We start from the raw sequence: 19,647 nt of genomic DNA, 5'->3' as shown, positions 1-19,647 counted from the left end.
CACTTTTCAACCTATCTTCATATAATAGGTCCTCACTAATAATAATGAAAAGATGGCGCAATTCTTTTCTTTTCTCTAAATCTCCAATTTTCTTTTCATAGGAGGGCTGTGGGCAGTTCAATATGATCTAAACTAAACTATGAAAAAACATGGTGGCCCTGGGATCACATGCTGGACAACCACTGCAGTGGTCCATGGACCACCTTTTGAAAACATCTGCTCACATGGGTGCGAGATGGATGGATGGATGGATAGTGTGTGATAGGTGTGTGTACTGTATAAAGAAGTCATGCCAGTATTGTATTGTATTGTCTGTATTGTATTATCTTTCCTGTAAAGGTTTGGTAGTGTAATGTATTTATTATTTTCTTGTCTAGTTTTGTTTCATTTGTTGTCTTCATTGTTATTGTATGTACATTCTCAGTTATTCCTTTGTGCCAAACTGAAAAAGCAATACAAATTTGAATCATTAAAAAGAAGTGAAGCCATATGAATGAACCGATACAGACACCCAGCTGTCACAACTCAAACAAGAACCACCACACACACACACACATCAGCCTCCAATTCCACATGGACACACACTGAAGGCTGTCCCGTCAGAGCTCGAATTCTCTACAGTAGTTTGAACCTTAAATGAAATGCAGTAGAGAACCACACACACATAGCTGTACACCGCACCCTGTTTAGAGCTCAGTTAACTTGGACACCATGCAGCCACAACAGGCATAATATAATGTAGGATGTTGTGTGAAACACCAGCAGACCTCGATGGCGTCGACTGACTTTAAAAGGAACTAGAAAACTCACTCAACTCGCTAGCTTCCAACAGCAGAAACAACACAATGCACAGACACGCTGTAGATTCACGTCAGCCTTCCTTCAATCCCAGAGCCACAAACACAGCATGGGCCCCAATATGACAAGTAGCTTGAATCACTTTCAGATACACTGCATAGCAGTGTTGTTTTCTAAACTAAATTTAAATTAAGCTACGATGACTAAGACTAAATATACTGACAATTTCATCAAGAAATAAAAACTAGACTAAAATGTTAGGAAGGGACTAGTGGACAAGAGATAATATATAAGTAATTTTACACTTTGGTTGCATGCTGAAAATAGCCAATCTACGAGCTTGTAGATCGGCTATTTTCAGCAAGTGTAAAAACACTCGACGGCATCAAGGCCCGCCAAAATATATTTTAGTCGACTAAATCAACTGTAGATTTAGTCGACTAAAATCTTATGACGTTTAGTCGACTAACACTAAGACATTCCAGGTGACTAAAATATGACAAAAACTAAATTAAGTTTCAGTCCAAAGACTATGACTAAAACTAAAATAGAAATTTGCTGCCAAAAACAACACTTCTGCATAGATCAGTGGATTCTCAAACCGCTTTTTGGATCTGGTCAGCCCTGTAAATAACGTCTTCATCAACGGCACCCCAGAATTATATTGTTATTTTATCCCATTCTGACCTGAGATCAGATTCACACGAGGTTTCCACATGGACACACACTGGTCTGATTAACCCATTCTGACCTGAGATCAGATTCTAAAAATGTCAGTCGTTCTTCGATTTTTCAAAAAAATAGCAGACCTACAAGCTCGTATCGCGCCACTCGGTGGCGCGATATGAGCTTGTAGATCTGCTATTTTTCAATAGCTAAAGCATAACATGATGCTGACACCAAAATGGGTGCCCGGTCAGAATGGGTTAAAGCACCTTACATTTATGTCATGTAAGGTGTATTTATGTGCTACGTAAATATGTAAATATTTTACCTAAAGATACAGCATGCCACGAGGAAAACTGGAGAGAATATCTGTTTCCATTATTAGGACAGACTGAAAATAACTTAGCCGTTTATAATTATCCACTTAAACCCCAGTATCCCGGAACATTCACCAAAAATAGCCTTTCTAGATCTGCTATTTTTGGTGAAGAGACTTAAACTGTGCTTGGTGAGTTATTTTTCAGCCTACAGTACAACTTGTTCCGTTTGACTAAGTATAGAGGAGGTCCAAGTGGTTCAACTTGAAGTGGCATTGATACATTCCAAATATTATCAAAGTATTCTGGGGCACTCTTGGACTTGCGTTAAGGCACCCAATATCCTGGCATATTATCAAAGTATTCTGGGGCACTCTTGGACTTCCGTTAACCCATTTTCGGCGGGAACCCCCTTTGGTGTTTTAACTAAGCATTATGTAACATACTCCAGGTTCCTGACACCAAACTGCGCACCATGGGGGACCGGGCCTTTTGCTCGGCAGCACCACGCCTATGGAACGGCCTCCCCATGGACCTGAGAGTGGACCTATGGAACGGCCTCCCCATGGACCTGAGAGTGGACCTGTGGAACGGCCTCCCCATGGACCTGAGAGTGCCACAGACTGTGGAATGTTTTAAAACATGCCTGAAAACCGTCCTGTTTCGGAAGGCTTTTTCGTGTTGAACTGTCGTCGCTTTGCACAGTTTTTTTGATAACCCTGTTTTTAACCTTTTATGATAGATATGTTTTTAACCATGTAGCACTCTGGGATTCCTTGTGAATGAAAAGTGCAATATAAATAAAATTCATTATTATTATTATTTCAATACTTTAGCTATTGAAAAATGCTCATAGCGCGCCACCGAGTGGCACGCTACGAGCTTGTAGGTCTGCTATTTTAGAAAGAATCGTTAAAACGCGGCACAAATCTTTGAATATATATTCTTTCAGAAAACCTTTATTTTGAGGTCAGGCCTGAATGTTTTTTTTTTAAATTGCGTTAAGGCACCCAATATCCTGCCATAGAACACAAACAGCAGCAGCAAACAATAATAATAAAAAAACAAGGTTCCTACTTTGAGCCGTCTTCATCAGTGGTGTGAGTCTCACTTCTTTGGACTGGAACCCAGACAGAGAGATGTGGATGGTTCTGGGTCTTCATCAGTGGTGTGAGTTGGACTGGAACCCAGACAGAGAGATGTGGACGGTTCTGGGTCTTCATCAGTGGTGTGAGTTGGACTGGAACCCAGACAGAGAGATGTGGACGGTTCTGGGTCTTCATCAGTGGTGTGAGTTGGACTGGAACCCAGACAGAGAGATGTGGATGGTTCTGGGTCTTCATCAGTGGTGTGAGTTGGACTGGAACCCAGACAGAGAGATGTGGACGGTTCTCGCTCTGTCGACTCGCTCCATATGAGGGCCGGGAGAGAAGCCATACGCCTTGAGTATCTGAAAGAAAGAAGGTCATCATTATGTAACATTACAATGAATGTAGGACCCCTGGGGGTCCCCAGAACCCACTTTGAGAACTACTGGACCAGACAGTGGCCTTGTGGTTAGAGTGTCCGCCCTGAAACTGGGAGGTCGGGGGTTCGATCCCCGACCTCAAATGATTCCCGAGCGCGGCACGGCTGCAGCTCACCGCTCCTTGGCTGCGGCTCACCGCTCCAAGAGATGGGTCAAATGCAGAGAACAAATTTCACTGTGGTAACGTGTGTGACAAATCGTATGACTTTGACTTTTGACTTATGTAGAGCCCGACCAATGTCATCATTTTGAGTCCGATGCCAGTCTCGATTTTGGAGAGTCCTAGACCCCCGATTACTGTAAAAAGTGCAGCATTAGCTAATCAATTTGAAATAAATCTTAAATTTGTTTTGAGTAAAGATTGTTTTTGACAACATCCAACTAGAATAGCCGATACAGGCTCACAATTGTGAGCTGGAAGATCTGCTATCTTGGAAGCGTTTGAACATTTTCACTAAACTAATGGACGCAAGTTGAAAGTGGTGCTAAAAATCATCGTTAATGCGTTTACTAAACCAACTTTGAACTAAAGACAAACATCAAACCTGTGAGCTACTGTAGGCTGCCTGCTTCACTGGGGCTTAATGTTGTGTTAGCATGGCATACATCACAACCAAAACACAGCTCAATGCAACACTATGATTCACTTCACAACATCACACAAAAATGCTTTATCCTGATAAACGTGTTTTTGCTTCACCATTCCTCTCAATGTTTGACCCATTTTGGTGTGTAAGCATTATGTTATGCTTTAGCTATTGAAAAATAAGCTTGTAGGTCTGCTATTTTTGAAAAATCGAAGAACGACTGACACATAGAAACATAGCTTTTTCAGAAAACTGTCAGGATGTAGAAAACGTTTTTAGAATCTGATCTCAGGTCAAAATGGGTTAAATAACAAGGGTGAAATAAGACACAGATCACCTCTATTGCCTGTAGGCCTAAAAGTTCATGCTAAGCAGCTAACTTATAGGCAGGTATAGGTAGCTCACCTGGAAAGAAACCAGCAGACAGACAGCATTTATCATCATGCATTAACTTCTCTCCCTAATTATCCATGCAGACTCAGTCACACTGGACACTTATATCACAGTCTGGTACAACAACCACAACTCTACTGCTTTCTTGTGGTATGGAACGTTAAATTAGAAGTTGTTTGTTATAGACTTCCAAATCAGACAAAGCTTGTGTACAAACGTACGTCCGTCTGTCTGTCTGTCTGTCTGTCTGTCTGTCTGTCTGTCTGTCTAGAGCAGGGGTGGGGCTGGAAACAGGATGTCATCTGACACCTCGATGTAAAATAAATGCCTATTTTGTTCAAAATGGTATAAAATCAAATAGTTGGAAAATGTAAAGTAAAGTAGCCTATATACATAAGGTATAATATTTCTATAATTCCTACAGTTAAAATATGATTATTATGGGGGGGCCTCACCCCTTTTGGTGTTTCGTTTACCTTATGTTATACTTTAGCTATTGGAAAATAGCAGATCTACAAGCTCATAGCGCGGCATAGAGTGTAGGGCTTGTAGGTCTGCTATTTTCTTAAATTCGTGAAATGTGGCCCAAATGCTTGAATATATTCTTTCAGAGCGAACAGGTTTTTTTTGCTTCTTTTTAACTCATTTATTAACTTAAATCTTAACTCAAATCTTTGCTATCTTTAAAGATAAAGAAAACTTTATTGTCCATTAAATTGACATAAAATGGAAATTCATCTTTTGCACACCGGCAGTCAGTTACAACAATAAGACATTACAAAAAGTACACAGGTGCATTAAAATACTATATAAAATGCATTCACATTAACACATTCTGACCTGAGATCAGATTCATACGAGGTTTCCACTGGACACACACTGGTCTGATTAACCCATTCTGACCCGAGATCAGATTCTAAAAATGTCAGTCGTTGTCAGATCTACAAGCTCATATCGCGCCACTCGGTGGCGCGATATGAGCTTGTAGATCTGCTATTTTTCAATAGCTAAAGCATAACATGATGCCAACACCAAAATGGGTGCCCGGTCAGAATGGGTTAACACAGCAACAGTGATCATGAGCAGTGGGGATTAGACTATTTAAAATATATATATATTTAAAATGTCCACAGCAGTTGGCACAAACAACGTTTTGTAACCCTTTTTTTTCTTTGCCCTAAGCCTCCTGCCCGATGGCAACAAGTCAAATTCAGAGTGAAGAGGATGGGTAGAATCATTGTAAATCTGAATAGATTTTTTGGTTATATATATATATATATATATATTAGGCATGTGAATCTCGTCTCATCTCACGATTCGATACGCATCTCGATGCACTGCCAGCGATACGATACATTAGAGATACATGGAATCCCCTGGCGATACGATGCGATACGATTCTCCCTCTTCCCGATGCGATGCGATGCGATAACCATTTAGTTCAAATCAATGCGATACGATGCGATTCATCCCTCGACCGATACGATGCGATTTGATGGCGATTCATCACAATAGAAAGGATTTATATTAAAGCTCTATTAATTTCCCAAAACATGTAAAAAAGCATTACATTTAAATTCAAAGGAATTTATTGTTTTACTGTAGGTTAGTATTATAGCTCTGCATCTTAAACAACCCAACTTAGGCTATAGAATTATGTAAGTAAACAAAGGGTCTGCTCTCTGCTGGTTATTGTGGAATTGTTAGATTACTAATAATCATAGGCTATAGTATAATTATTATATCTCAAAGGTCAATTTGAGGTTTTGAGTATAGAGGGTTCAAGAGATTAAAATGTAATAGCCTATCGTTCATCAATTAATGTTACCAACATATAAATAGAAAAGAAACAAATAAACAAAACAAAAATTACAGGTCACACTTGTATAGTGCTGTCAAACAAGTCTATGTCTAGTTTAATCTGCAACAGTTTTATAATATAATTGCCTATGTATAGTGGGGGTCCCCACTTGATCTCTCACTCTCAGCTAAGTGGTCCTTGGCTTGACCTGAAAAACATTGAAGACCCTGGCCTGCATGTATTATTAACATTATAAATACATAGCAGATGTAGGCCTACAAGCTCACAACGCGTCTCATCCACGCCCCGCTGTGAGCTTGTGGATCTGCAATTTTAGGCGTGCGACACCGTCTTGCTGCAGAATATAAATAAGGCTAAGTTCTATCCCAGAGAACAGCAGGGGAAAGCTGGACAGTGGAAAGTTGTAAACGACTTTAAACGCAATACAAGCAGTACTACTACACCCTGCTGTGGCGTTGTTGTTGTTTTACACGTGTGTGCAGACTGCAGAAGCTTTCTTTAATTACAAATTGATGAGGATCGCGACGCAGATTTGCGTCGGATAATCAGCAAGCACAGCTGTGGAGTGTGGATCAGATACGAGCAGTCCAGCACGCAGCGCTACAGTGAAAAGTCAACTGATCGACGGACAAAGCTACTCGGACAGCTATTTTATAAAGCTAAAGAGTAAAGGTGGTGCTTCTTGTTTAATGCGTGGGGCTCACTTCTGTTAGTCGCGGGTGCTCTTTATAGTCTGACTCTGAGTCTGTTGTCTCAACGTGTCTACTCTGCACCGTCGTACGGTAGCTTCTGTTCACCGACTGTGGGCGCGTTCGGAAATACCACACCGGAGCACTCTCTCCTATTAGTTTGCATTGCACAGTGGGCTCAGTGCGCTATTTCCGAACGTGCCCTGTGTGTGCGCTGCGAGCTATGGCTGCAGGAGACCTTTTTTTTCACTTCCTTTTCTGATCCGTTCAATGCGCCTCGGAAACACAGGATAGGGTGAAATTTACCATGAAAAAACGGTGCAACCACGGATTTTACCGATGCAAGCACTCCGCGAACGATGCATCGAGATTTCACCTGTCAATTTTACCGATACACAGTGAATGGACCGATTCACTCGCATCGCGCACGTCATAATCGATGAATCGATACGTATCGATTATTTTCCACATGCCTAATATATATATATCCTGTATGTCCTGAAGTTGCAATTGTTTGTCTCCAATGATCTTACTTGAAAATATTGCAAAAAAGGCATGGGCTATGAACTGCCCACAGCCCTCCTATGAGACAGAAGACTGAGTAGAAAACATTGTGGTATTTTATCATGAACATTAGTGAGGACCAATTATATGAAGATAGGTTGAAAAGTGGTGAAGTGGTCCTTTAACGCCTGAAAACTCTTCATTCCCCTGTCATAATAGAGACCTGCCATACCACTGCACTCCACCCCGCTTCCCGCTAGGTGGCAGCAGAGCATCTCTCATGACGGGGCAGTGGAAACATTGCATGATCATTGTATCATTTAGCTTGATGAGAGCTGATATACCGTATATTATTAATATTAATGAAATAATTGATTGAAAACCACTGCTTTAGACACACCAGTGCAACCAGTGTCATGTTGAATGACTATAGCCTACTTTGAAAGCCCAATATGCCTCACACAATAGCCTAATATAGGCATGAATCTACTTAATTAATGTCATAAGTCACTTTATTTATAAACTCAACTTGTTAATGTTGTTAATGTTGTTATATGCACGAGCTGGCCTCGTGCATGGTGTGTTGCGCAGTTACACATTGCCTCGCTGTTGTTCTCCATTCGTCGAGTGCTTTATGTCAATATGGAGAAAACATTTAAAATTAAATAACTCACGTCTGTATCTCCTCCTCTGCTCGCACGGTGTGTGTTTTCCCGCTTCATTTCCCCCTCTTCTCTTCTCTTCTCTTCTCCTCTCCTCCTGGCTCCTGCAACATCAAACAAATAAACAACTTCACTGAAGGAAAGTGGCGCGCTATAGACTAGACGAAAACATCAGAGCTACAAGCCTACAGCGCGCAGCGCATACAACGCTGCGAGGGCTTGCATGTCTGTGTTTATTAGGCGCGCAGCCTGAAAACCTCGCGAGTTTTAATATCTTTGTAAAAAAAAAGGGGGGGGGAATAGGCTACTGTAGCCTACACGGATACAATGTCACTGTTCACTTTGTGCTATACTCTGTATACAATGTCACTGTTCACTTTGTGCTACTCTGTATACAATGTCACTGTTCACTTTGTGGGCCACTTAAACAATTATGTTGTACATGGCTAGCCAAAAATATAGGTTCTTGAAATGTAAAACCCCCCCAAAGGGTTACCGTCCTATAAAATAGTTGGGCTTAAGGTGTTCAATATAGGCCACAAAACATTAAATATGCCACAAAACATTTAAAATTAAGTTATCTTTTTTTATATTTTAGTGTAATAACTCACGTCTTTATATCCTCCTCTGCTCGCACGGTGTGTGTTTGTAAAAAAAAACGACTGCATTAATGTCATAAGTCGCTTAATTTATGGACATATAGATAGAAGTTAGCCTATAAACTCAACTTGTTAAACCCTAACGAGTGCATGGTGGTGGTGGTGGTGTGTGTTCGTTGCGCAGTTACAATTACATTTGGCTCGCTGTTGTTCTCCATTCGTCGAGTGCTTTATGTTAATATAGAGAAAACATTTAAAATTAAAAGTTATCCTTTTAATAACTTACGTCTTTATATCTCCTCCTCTGCTCGCACGGTGTGTGTGTTTCGGTTTCCCCCCTCTTCTCCTCCTCCTGCAATGCTCTCTCAGCATCAAACAAACAACTTGACTGAAGCAAAGTGGTGGTGGTGGTGGCGCGCGAGACGAAAACGTCAGAGCTACAAGCCTACAGCGCGCAGCGCATACAACGCTGCGAGGGGCTTGTATGTCTGTGCTTTTTAGGCGCGCAGCCTGAAAACCTCGCGAGCTTTAATATTGTCGTGTATGTGGTCAGGTTGAACTGACACACATCAATCAAGGGCATACAATGCAGCTGCGCTACAGGACCTAAGAGCACCTAGCACAAGGCAGAGTGGTCTGCCACATAAAGTAGTCCCTGGAGAAGCAATGCACTACAAATATCTTTGTAAATAAAAAAGAAAAAAAACGATGTATTTAATAGAATAATTATTTTAAGTCTTTCAGAAATGCTGCAGCTTCTTTGCTATTTTTTTGTTTTATTGTGTATAGGTAGGCTATAGGTCTAAATTTATGCTATATTTAGGTCTAATATATTCATAACAAAAGCTTGCAGCTCAAGTTTAAAAGCTCAATCTTTTCTGATGTAATAGTTATTATAAATGTTTGTATTTTTTTTCTATCCCTCCCAAAGTACACTATTGCGATGTACTTCACTATATTAATTCATGAACCATGTATGTAATTTGATTGGGTCCCAGAGGGGCACTAATAAAGTGTTGACACTGCAGTCACACAGAGATGTGGTCCTTGTAGGTGCCAATTGTCAATGTTTTTATGTTTAAGTGAATTCATGAGTAAGATTAATAATTAGTTTGGTAAAAAAAGAAAAAGGGTAAAAAGCTATGCTGGTTATTTGATTGCATCTCATGAGTGTCATGTGTGTTTAAAAAGGTCTAGCTGACCTGACCTGAGTGTGACAGGTTGTCCTTTGAAGTTAATGGGAGCCAATTTGGACCAGTTTGAGGCACCTGTGTGTATTTCTGTTTGATGTCACAGTCTTGTAGTCAGTTGGAGTCAGACATAGAAGGAAGCAACACAGTTTTTTGACCATACATTGGACTCTGTAACTGTAAACCCAGTAAACCTTTTTAAAACCCATTCTGACCTGAGATCAGATTCATACGAGGTTTCCGCCGGACACACACTGGTCTGATGAACCCATTCTGACCTGAGATCAGATTCTAAAAATGTCAGTCGCTCTTCGATTTTTCAAAAATAGCAGACCTACAAGCTCGTATCGCACCACTCGGTGGCGCGATATGAGCTTGTAGATCTGCTATTTTTAAATAGCTAAAGCACGACACGATGCTAACACCAAAATGGGTGCCCGGTCAGAATGGGTTAAGAAAAGTTATTTTTGTCTTGTCGTTTGCGTACAACTACTTTTTCATGAGGTCTACTCCACCAAGTGGAACATTTAGACGGAGTGCCACTACAGTCCTCATACTTTCTTAGCTTACGCATGTTTCTTGATAAATGTTTTTATGTGATGTATTCCCATGCTTTTGTTCTTGCTTAATGTAAGTCGCTCTGGATTAAGAGCGTCTGATAAATGCCTAAATTGTATACTCTCTAACACAGATACAATGTCACTGTTCACTTATACCAAACAATTATGTTGTACATGGCTAGCCAAAAATATAGGTTCTTGAAATGCAAACCCCCCCCAAAAGGGTTACCGTCCTAAAAGAGTTAGGCTGTGATTAAGGTGTGATTGGTATTTATTTTTACTTTTATGTTTTTCAATGTATTTATTTTACAATATACGATACAGCCTGAGGGGCTGACAGACAACCAAATAAAGACATGGGCCTACTCAGCAACACAATCAATACTAGTAAACAAAGGAGGACAACTGGACAAGCAAAAATAATTGACACTTAAATTAGCCCCCAGACCCCTGTTTATAAAGATATGCCAGGGACCCCCATGAGAGAAAGCTCTATTCAGTGATTCTCAACCAGTTTAATTTCAAGGACCCCCAGCTTGACATGCATTAGCCTACGGACCCCCTAATGGCATTTTCTTCCTAACTCTGGGACGGTGGGACCCCCAGTTTATAATCAATGTTAATTTAACTCTGAGAGTGTACAAATGGACCCGGCCGTTATAGGTCCATTTGGTTCCATTTGTACACCATCTGAGTTACAAGACCCCACAAGGGTCCATTTGGTTCCTAAACTATCATTTAGCTGGTCCCCCTTGAAAGGGATGCTGTCATTACAAGCCATTATCATAGAGAAGAAATCTGTCCCACTTCAGTGGAACTGGTCTGTTGATCTGTTGTTCATTCATCATCATGGAAACTGGTCTATTTATTGATCATGTATTTTTGTACGTTTGGGTCCCATGATATAGAGACCAAACGTCAGGATGTGTTTTATTTTGTAGTGATATTCATCACGCCCTGAAGCTATCCACACTTTTCCTGGGCTGTGTGTGCTCCAGCTCCTGTCGATTTGATCCAATGAAAGCCAATTAAACTGGTCAGATGACCAATGATATCCAATTAAATCAAGAGGAACTGGAGCACACAGCAGCCCAGGAAAAGTGTGGATACGGTTAATTAGGATATTAGTTTTTACTTCACTGTTGTGTTCCTTTTATTTTGTAGTATTGTTCCTAGCAGGTTCCTGGTGTCTGCCCTATAGTTACTCATGTTGCCTGTGTTGTCTCGCCTCCCTGTGATTAATGAGCATTTGCGCCTGTCGTAGACATGCGCAGAGCAAGTTCAGTCAGGGAACCTCAGTCAGCGCGCCGGCCGTTAATTGGGCCACCGCAGCATCAAGCTCTCATCCACATGATTCACTCAGCCAATCACACGCTCACCCAATCTCTCATACCGGCTACTTGAACCAGAGGGGTTGCAGTCCTCTGCCTTCTTGCTTGCTTACACTGCTGTTGTATCAACGTGCTGTTGTCATACAACCTGCGCTCAACTCTGCTTGCTTTAGCCTACTGCCGTTGTATCAGCGTGCTGCTGTCATACAACTTGCGCTCATTCTGCTTGCTTACTGCTGTTGTATCAGCGTGCTGCTGTCATACATCCTGCGCTCAATTCTGCTGCTGCTGCTTTTTGTATACTGCGTGCTGCTGTATACAAAGTGCTCAATTCTACTACTGCTGCTAATGTCACCAGTTCGCCACTGCTGTGGCGTCTGGGCGATTAGGCTAGGCACTAAACGTTGCTTCATACAATTCTGGTAAGTCAGTGAGTTTAATTGGTTGGAAGAACGTGCACTGCTTTTGTTCACCGACGGAAATAAGTTGAAGCTGCTGCTTAAATGTTCTCTTCTGTTGCTTTATCGTTGTGCCTCGATCACACCGAGATCGCGTTAGCCAATGCATTTCACGTCGGGTCCTGTCCTGCTCACAACACTAGTCAAGGAAGCATCTTACCTGCCGTCTGCTCTGCTTTCCGCCGTTCTTCACATGTAAATCCAGGCAAAGTTTATAATCAGTTTTATGACGGTGGTCACGCTTGGTGCGCATTCTTGTCTCGGCTGCTTCTAGTCAATATGTGGACGTAATATAGATTCAAGGCAACGGGATTAAAAGCATACATTCGTCCACAGTATAGAGTAGGAGAGTGGCGACACGCTTTGTATAGTTCCAACATTGTTCCTTTGGCTGGAAGTTGGAACTATCCCTTGAGATAGAACGAGCACTTCCGCATTCCATTGTTGCCAAGTGAGTCAACACTAATGTCGCCACTATTACTAGATTACTCGGGAGTATGTCCGCATCGCGTCTGTCAGGCATGTTGCCACGTCTGCACATTATAACAGTCAACGTTGTTTAAACCCGCGGTTCATTTGAGGCACCCTCAATTTTATATGATGATAAACTTATTTGACGTTGTTGGATTGTTTTCATAATGATTCAAGATAGTTTGTGGCTTGTTTTCGTTGACCCAGCTGCTTGTCTCCTCCATATTGAAGGGTCTGCCGTCCACTAGGGGCAGTATATCTTTAGCTTTCCTGTTCTGTAGAGTGTAGAAGAGAGCCGTCTTGTTTGTTGTCAGTTTCATGTTCACATTCAGAGATGCATGTTGTGTTGTTTGGAGGTTCTTCACCTAATACTTGTAAGTTTGTTTGTGTTATGCATATATATGGAACTAGGATATAGTTTTGCCTCTTTCTTTTATTTACATTATGTGAGTAAATGTTTGCTTGTACATTTTCTTATGTTAATTAGCCTGCTTATTTTAGTTAATGTTTTTCTATTATTGTTTGTTTGTACTGCAGTGTATTTTTCTTCACATATGGCAACACAAGTTCTCTGATCAGAATGAAACGTCCAATGCAGCATCAGTTAGAAGTAAATGTAGTTGACCAGAGCAACTGAGAGAGCAGTGAGGTTGCTCTTGGTTGCATAGGCCCACATGGCACCTGGGTCCCAAGGAATATGTCAGTGTGAATTGTACCGTATCATGCACCTAGTGTTGGGCAGAGCCATGCTGGATATTATTATTTTCATTTTGGCTGGAGGAATCAATATCATGCCATTGATTCATGCTAACTACCTATAAACTAATTGATCCTGCTGTTCAAATAAATGATTTACCTGGCTATAAGGTGGATGCTTGCACATTCAGGGATCTCAATTATTTTTAGTAGGCCTATTATGAGGTATTTAGGATGCTAATTGATAGTGGGTGCCCCCCGCCCCACTGGCCCCAGTGCGGGAGCGCACTCGTCCATTTGTTTGCATTGCACAGTGCGCTATTTCCGAACGCGCCCATTGTGTCAGTGGGCGCTTCAGGCCTCAAGCACCCACGACTCGATGCCTATGCTTGGAGAAATAGGCGGCATGGGTTGCAGCAGAGCCATCTAATAGAAGAGTTACGATGAGCGGGCAGAAACCGAGCACTGTTCATGCAGCCTGAAAGGCGGACAAATGGAGTTTCGAATACATTGTTTTCAACGACGGCAGTGCAAATAAGAAGCCATTTAGGCATGTGTGCAACATGACATGTTTTAAAAGTATTATTCAGGACGACTAAAGTCTCTGTAATGTGTTTGTCATACGATTACTACAAACAATCTAAAATAAGGGATTTAAGAATACTAAAGCTGGGCTGTTGCTTCTGTACCCTTCTACCCATTTGTAGAAGAAGAGCCACGCCATTGAACTGGCCCCATGAAGTGAACTGAGTTTCGTAACTCCGTCTTACTCTATGGGTCTGTTTTACAGGTAAGTACTTATGGTGCGCCAGGGAAGTGTTTAACATTAAATTAAACGCACAGTCTGTCTTTAAAGACAGGAATTGGCTCATTGCTAACATTTCTGCTATGCTTAGCCCAGGAACAGAGGCGTGATGTTTTTCCTATGCTCAGCCAGGAAAAGAGGTATGGCGTTACCACGCTGCTAACACTGCTGCTAAATGATTGATTTGAATTCTATCAGTGTTACGGCTTAGATGATACTACACCGTGACTGAAGCTAATTTGCCTTAAAGTCAACTTTAGCTATATCCATGTCATTTTAAAGCGATTCATAGCTGTTCTCATGCTGCTTCTGTCTCCATTTCCTGAGCGACAGCCCTTTATACTGATGAGATGAACCTTGGATGCTGGGAAGGTCCTCCCCATGGGTTGCTGCATACAGTCTTCATCGCAGCTGCAGCCATTATCGGATAGGCTCACATTGGTGGTATACGTGGATCTGCTGCTACTGAAACCATGAGGCAGGTCATCAGTTAATCAATCCGCATCTTCACCTAGGCTGCTTTTGTTCTATTAATTCTATATTCACATGCAGTCGCTCAGCCACCTAAGTAGTGTTTCGGTTGAAACATCTGTATCCTTGATATGTTGACATGGACGCAGCTCCTTCTACGGTCTTGGGGGAAGAGTATGAAGGGAGATGGGTTGCAGATAAATGGCTGAATTTAATACTTGCCGGCAGATGCAAGTCTTCCGTGTTATTTGAGCTACCTTATAAGCAGCGGTAGCATGCTTTTGGTCGGATAAAAACCTGGAATGGGAAACGGATCAGTCATAATGAAGGAATCAGCATCACCCATCAATAAGGACCATCGCTCAGTGGTATAACTTGGACCTGTGTTATGGATTATTTCATTCTAAGAGCTGTTCTAATTCCAGGTTTGTCAACATAGAGATGCTTGTCCTGTTTAATTTCATGTTCTAGCTCAGAGGCCATGCTGATGGTTTCGAAGCTGCCTGGTAACCTTAAATCAAACCATGGTAAATTATTCCTGCCTTCTCTTAATGCAGCTGCAAGCTCATGAGGTTACAGTATGTTGCAGGGTCCTATTCATCTTTCCAAGTTGCTTTCTGTGTATCCTATCATAGTAGTGCTTTTAGTTAATTGTTTTAAATCTCAAAGGCATTATAACTGGCGTTCAGCTTTACTCCAGATCTTCAGTGAGTTATCTACTGGCATTCTATAATATATATATATATATATATATATTATTTTTTATACCTTCCATGTGGTGAATCCTATGCATGATATTTCCACTTCTGACTTTGCTTGGATGCCCACCATTAAATCACTCAAAACAACTAATTTCATTAAGGTATATCTGTGACAGCAACTAACACTGGTCTTTGTCCTTTCTCTTCCATGCCTCGTTTTCTGCCATGATGTCCATCCGCAATGTCATGAGCCCCTATTCATGATGGATTCCGGGAAGCCATGGCCGGTCCTGCAAAAGCTGCTTCTTCTGTGTCAAGGCTGTGGGCTGCCTCCTAATCGCTACACGTCACACTCTTTAGGATCGGCAGCAGCACCAAATGCTACAAGCTTTGGGCTGGTGGTCTTCTGCAGCTGATGAAAGCTATGCTCTGCTAAACTCGGATGCTTTTTTCAGGCTCAGACTAATGAGCTCTGAATTATGTTGGTTACGTTGCTGCTGCTACATATTTTCATTATTTTGCTCCTTATGCTGCAGGATATTATTAATACTCTTAACTGTTTTTCTGCATGATCTTTCTGTTTCTTAGGCCGGTGGTCTCTGCTGCTTACGAAAGCTATGTTAGACTAGTCTTGAAAGATATTTTACAGGCTCAAATACTAACTAGTCGTGAATAGTGTGTAATTTGCTACTGTTTTTTCTTACTTACTACTACTAAGTACAATTCATTCTTAAAACTGTATTTTGCGTATAACTGTTGCAGAACTTGCCGCATTGCAGCGTTGCCGCATCATGATCATGCATGCGATCATGTTGCAAGCTAAAATTTGAAGCTCCAGGTGGTAGACTACTGGGTACTGATTTCAGATATTAATGATAATGATAGAATGTCCCTTTCGGTGATCCTGGTTGGGTTGGGTTATTTGTGCAGTGGGTCATGTTGGTTTTGCAGCGCGCAGCGAACCAGGACACCGTTTAGGACTCCTGAATTTCAGGGATCAACAGGCGCTGTACTGTTGAACACATTGACCTAGTCATCACATAATGCTAGAACAGGCGCTGTACTGTCGAACAGGCGCTGTACTGTCCAACACATTGACTAGTCATCACATAATGCTAGCATGACCTATGTCTGATCCATGTCCTATGACCCTTGTCGCTGCGCGGAATGGATATCGGTATGGTCTTCCTGTTACAGGAAACAACAGGTGCTCTGTTGTACACATGTATAGCTTAGGGTTGGTGATGATCTGCTTTTTGGGGGTTTCGGATGTTTTGCGCTGTTGGGGGATTCAGAGTCCCTATGGTTGGGACTGATGCGCTTGACCTGAGTACCTAAAAGCAGATCCAATACATCGCCAAACCATAATAAATATATTGCATTGATTATCTTATATTCAATAAATATATATTACATCCTCCTTGAGTTGTCTGACTGAAATGAGCATTTGCGCCTGTCGTAGACATGCGCAGAGCAAGTTCAGTCAGGGAACCTCAGTCAGCGCGCCGGCCGTTAATTGGGCCACCGCAGCATCAAGCTCTCATCCACATGATTCACTCAGCCAATCACACGCTCACCCAATCTCTCATACCGGCTACTTGAACCAGAGGGGTTGCAGTCCTCTGCCTTCTTGCTTGCTTACACTGCTGTTGTATCAACGTGCTGTTGTCATACAACCTGCGCTCAACTCTGCTTGCTTTAGCCTACTGCCGTTGTATCAGCGTGCTGCTGTCATACAACTTGCGCTCATTCTGCTTGCTTACTGCTGTTGTATCAGCGTGCTGCTGTCATACATCCTGCGCTCAATTCTGCTGCTGCTGCTTTTTGTATACTGCGTGCTGCTGTATACAAAGTGCTCACCCACCTCCACCCCAGCTACCACCTGTCGTTTTGGATCTACTGTTTAGGTACGGGGGATTCAGAGTCCCTATGGTTGGGACTGATGCGCTTGACCTGAGTACCTAAAAGCAGATCCAATACATCGCCAAACCATAATAAATATATTGCATTGATTATCTTATATTCAATAAATATATATTACATCCTCCTTGAGTTGTCTGACTGAATTATCAGTTATCTCCACCTGTGTCTGGTTGTCCCTAGAGCCAATCCCTGTGCTGATTGACAGCTGTGTTCACCTGTGTCTGGTTATCCCCGTGTCTATATAAACCCAGTTCTTTGTGTTCTCTGTGTTTTCCACTTCTCTGTCTGATGTCCTGCTGCAGCTCTCTGTCATGGTGTTTCCAGCATTCTCCTGCAAAGTTTTATTCTCCTATGTGGGGGGATAAAGTCTTTGTCGTTTCCAATTCCTGCCGTGGCTCAGACATATATATTTTTTAATTATATATGTGTGATTGCTGGTGTTTCCACTTTCCAGCATTCTCCTGCAAAGTTTTATTCTCCTATGTGGGGGGATAAAATCTTTGTCGTTTCCAATTCCTGCCATGGCTCAGACATATATATTTTTAATTTATATTATTTCACAATTTAATATTTAGAAAATCTCTTTGCAAGGAAGTCCTGTCCTGTACAGTATGTGTGTGCAGACACACATACTGTACAAAATACACTCAGGGCTGTATTTTGCGTGTCTTAAGTACCAGGTCTTATTCCCTAACTTGAGTAAACTAAAGACCTGGAGGCGTGATCAATGCTCTTTGGCCACTCAGAATAGCCAAATGGCATTGATCACGCCTCCAGGTCTTTACAATGATGCTAAGGCATGAAACAAAAAAGCCCCAAGTACTTGTTTTTATCGTAGTGTGTATTCAATTCATGAAGACATTTCAAGACATACAATAATATACAAATCAGTGCCAGACTTGTAGGCTACAGTATATGTGTGCAGACAGTGAGTGGTCCAAGCATCTTTTTTTTAAACAGCAATGCTGTTAAAATGAGCGTGTAGCTGTTTTGGGTCCTTAGACTGCTGTCTCACAGACTGGGAGCTGTCAAGCTCTTTATAATTTATATTTTTTGACCCACGATTTGTAACCCATTTTTCACCCCTGAGTCAATCATCCTGTGATGTGATCCTGGGCTCTACACACCCTCCGCCAACCTAGGGAGAGCAACGGACTTGAACTCATGCTTCCTTCATGCTTGAGTGTCCAAGTTGCTCCTTTACACCTGACAGGGGGGAGTTTCCCTGGTTGGACGTAGCGCGTGGAAGGAGCTGTCAAGCTCAGTGTTGACACTAAACCAAGCCTTCTGTGCCTATATGCAGTGTAAGTGATGTTTGTCGGCTTTCAAACATTTCAATCACAAACCCACTGATGCACCCAGTCTATGGGTGTAGGCTTACGCAGGCATGAAGAGTTTCAATGTCCACAAGTTGCATTCATTTTGCTTTGCTTTTACTGGAAATAAAGTGCATAATACAAACATTTACTCATTCTTCTGTGCTACTGGTAAAAACCATGTCTCCATGTAGGCGCATGAATTCTCCCCCCACACCTGTCCATAATTAAAGCCTAGGCCTGGGCGGCGTGGCCGTTTGTGCCCAAAACAATAAACCGATTATCCAATAATCAACAGAATATTCTCAAAACTAGGCTAAGGCTAAATAATAACAGAAATAATACTCAGAAAATACAAAACACAGTAAAATGGCTTCTACATGCAGTATACAAAACATGGAAACGTTGCTTGCGTAATTGCAGCAATTGTTATTTTTCTTTAGTAACCGTCTCTGCCAGTGATGTCTGTATGTCTGTAATGTCTGATTTGCACATATGAAATGTCTATTATAAAACAATGGGTACTTTTGAAAGATTATATCCTACTACAATATATAATTGTGTAACGGCCTGCACCCCCACAGGCCGTGTCCGATTCAGGCTGGTCCTTGACCACGATGTTAGGCATGTAGACCAGCGCCGGGTCCATTTGGTTCCATTTGTACACCGTCAGAGTTAAATTAACAGTGGTTTTACAATATAAATTGGGGTACCAGAGATAATTACTCTTCATGTGACCACCACGGTCGTGGGTCGCACACACCAAGACTTCAGTTAAAAATATTCATTGCATTTTTGATCAGGTGCCAGAGATAGAAATGCCATTACATCGGGGGTCCGTAGCATAATGCGTGTGAAACTGGTTCCCGGAGCTAGTGGGCAATGTAGAGGCCAAAATGGGTTGTCCCATCTCGATTCTGGAGCTCTGTCATAGAGCACCGAAGTCCTGACGTAACTCGCTCATCCCGACCATTCCCCTGGTTCGCGGAAGTAATTTCTCTATGGAGAATAACATAGGGTGATCTTAATATCGTCTACTATAAGCGTTGTGGTCCAAAAATAAACAAGCTGTCTCTGCGTTATTGTCAGGGAGGTGTGTCTGTATCGTTTGCAACAGTCAGTCACTCATATATGATACAGTCTGCTTCTAGCGAAAATCT

The sequence above is a fragment of the Protomyctophum parallelum genome, assembly GCF_964188405.1.
Source record: "Protomyctophum parallelum genome assembly, chromosome: 16".
Classification (NCBI taxonomy): Eukaryota; Metazoa; Chordata; class Actinopteri; order Myctophiformes; family Myctophidae; genus Protomyctophum; species Protomyctophum parallelum.
This window is presented reverse-complemented; position numbering follows the sequence as displayed.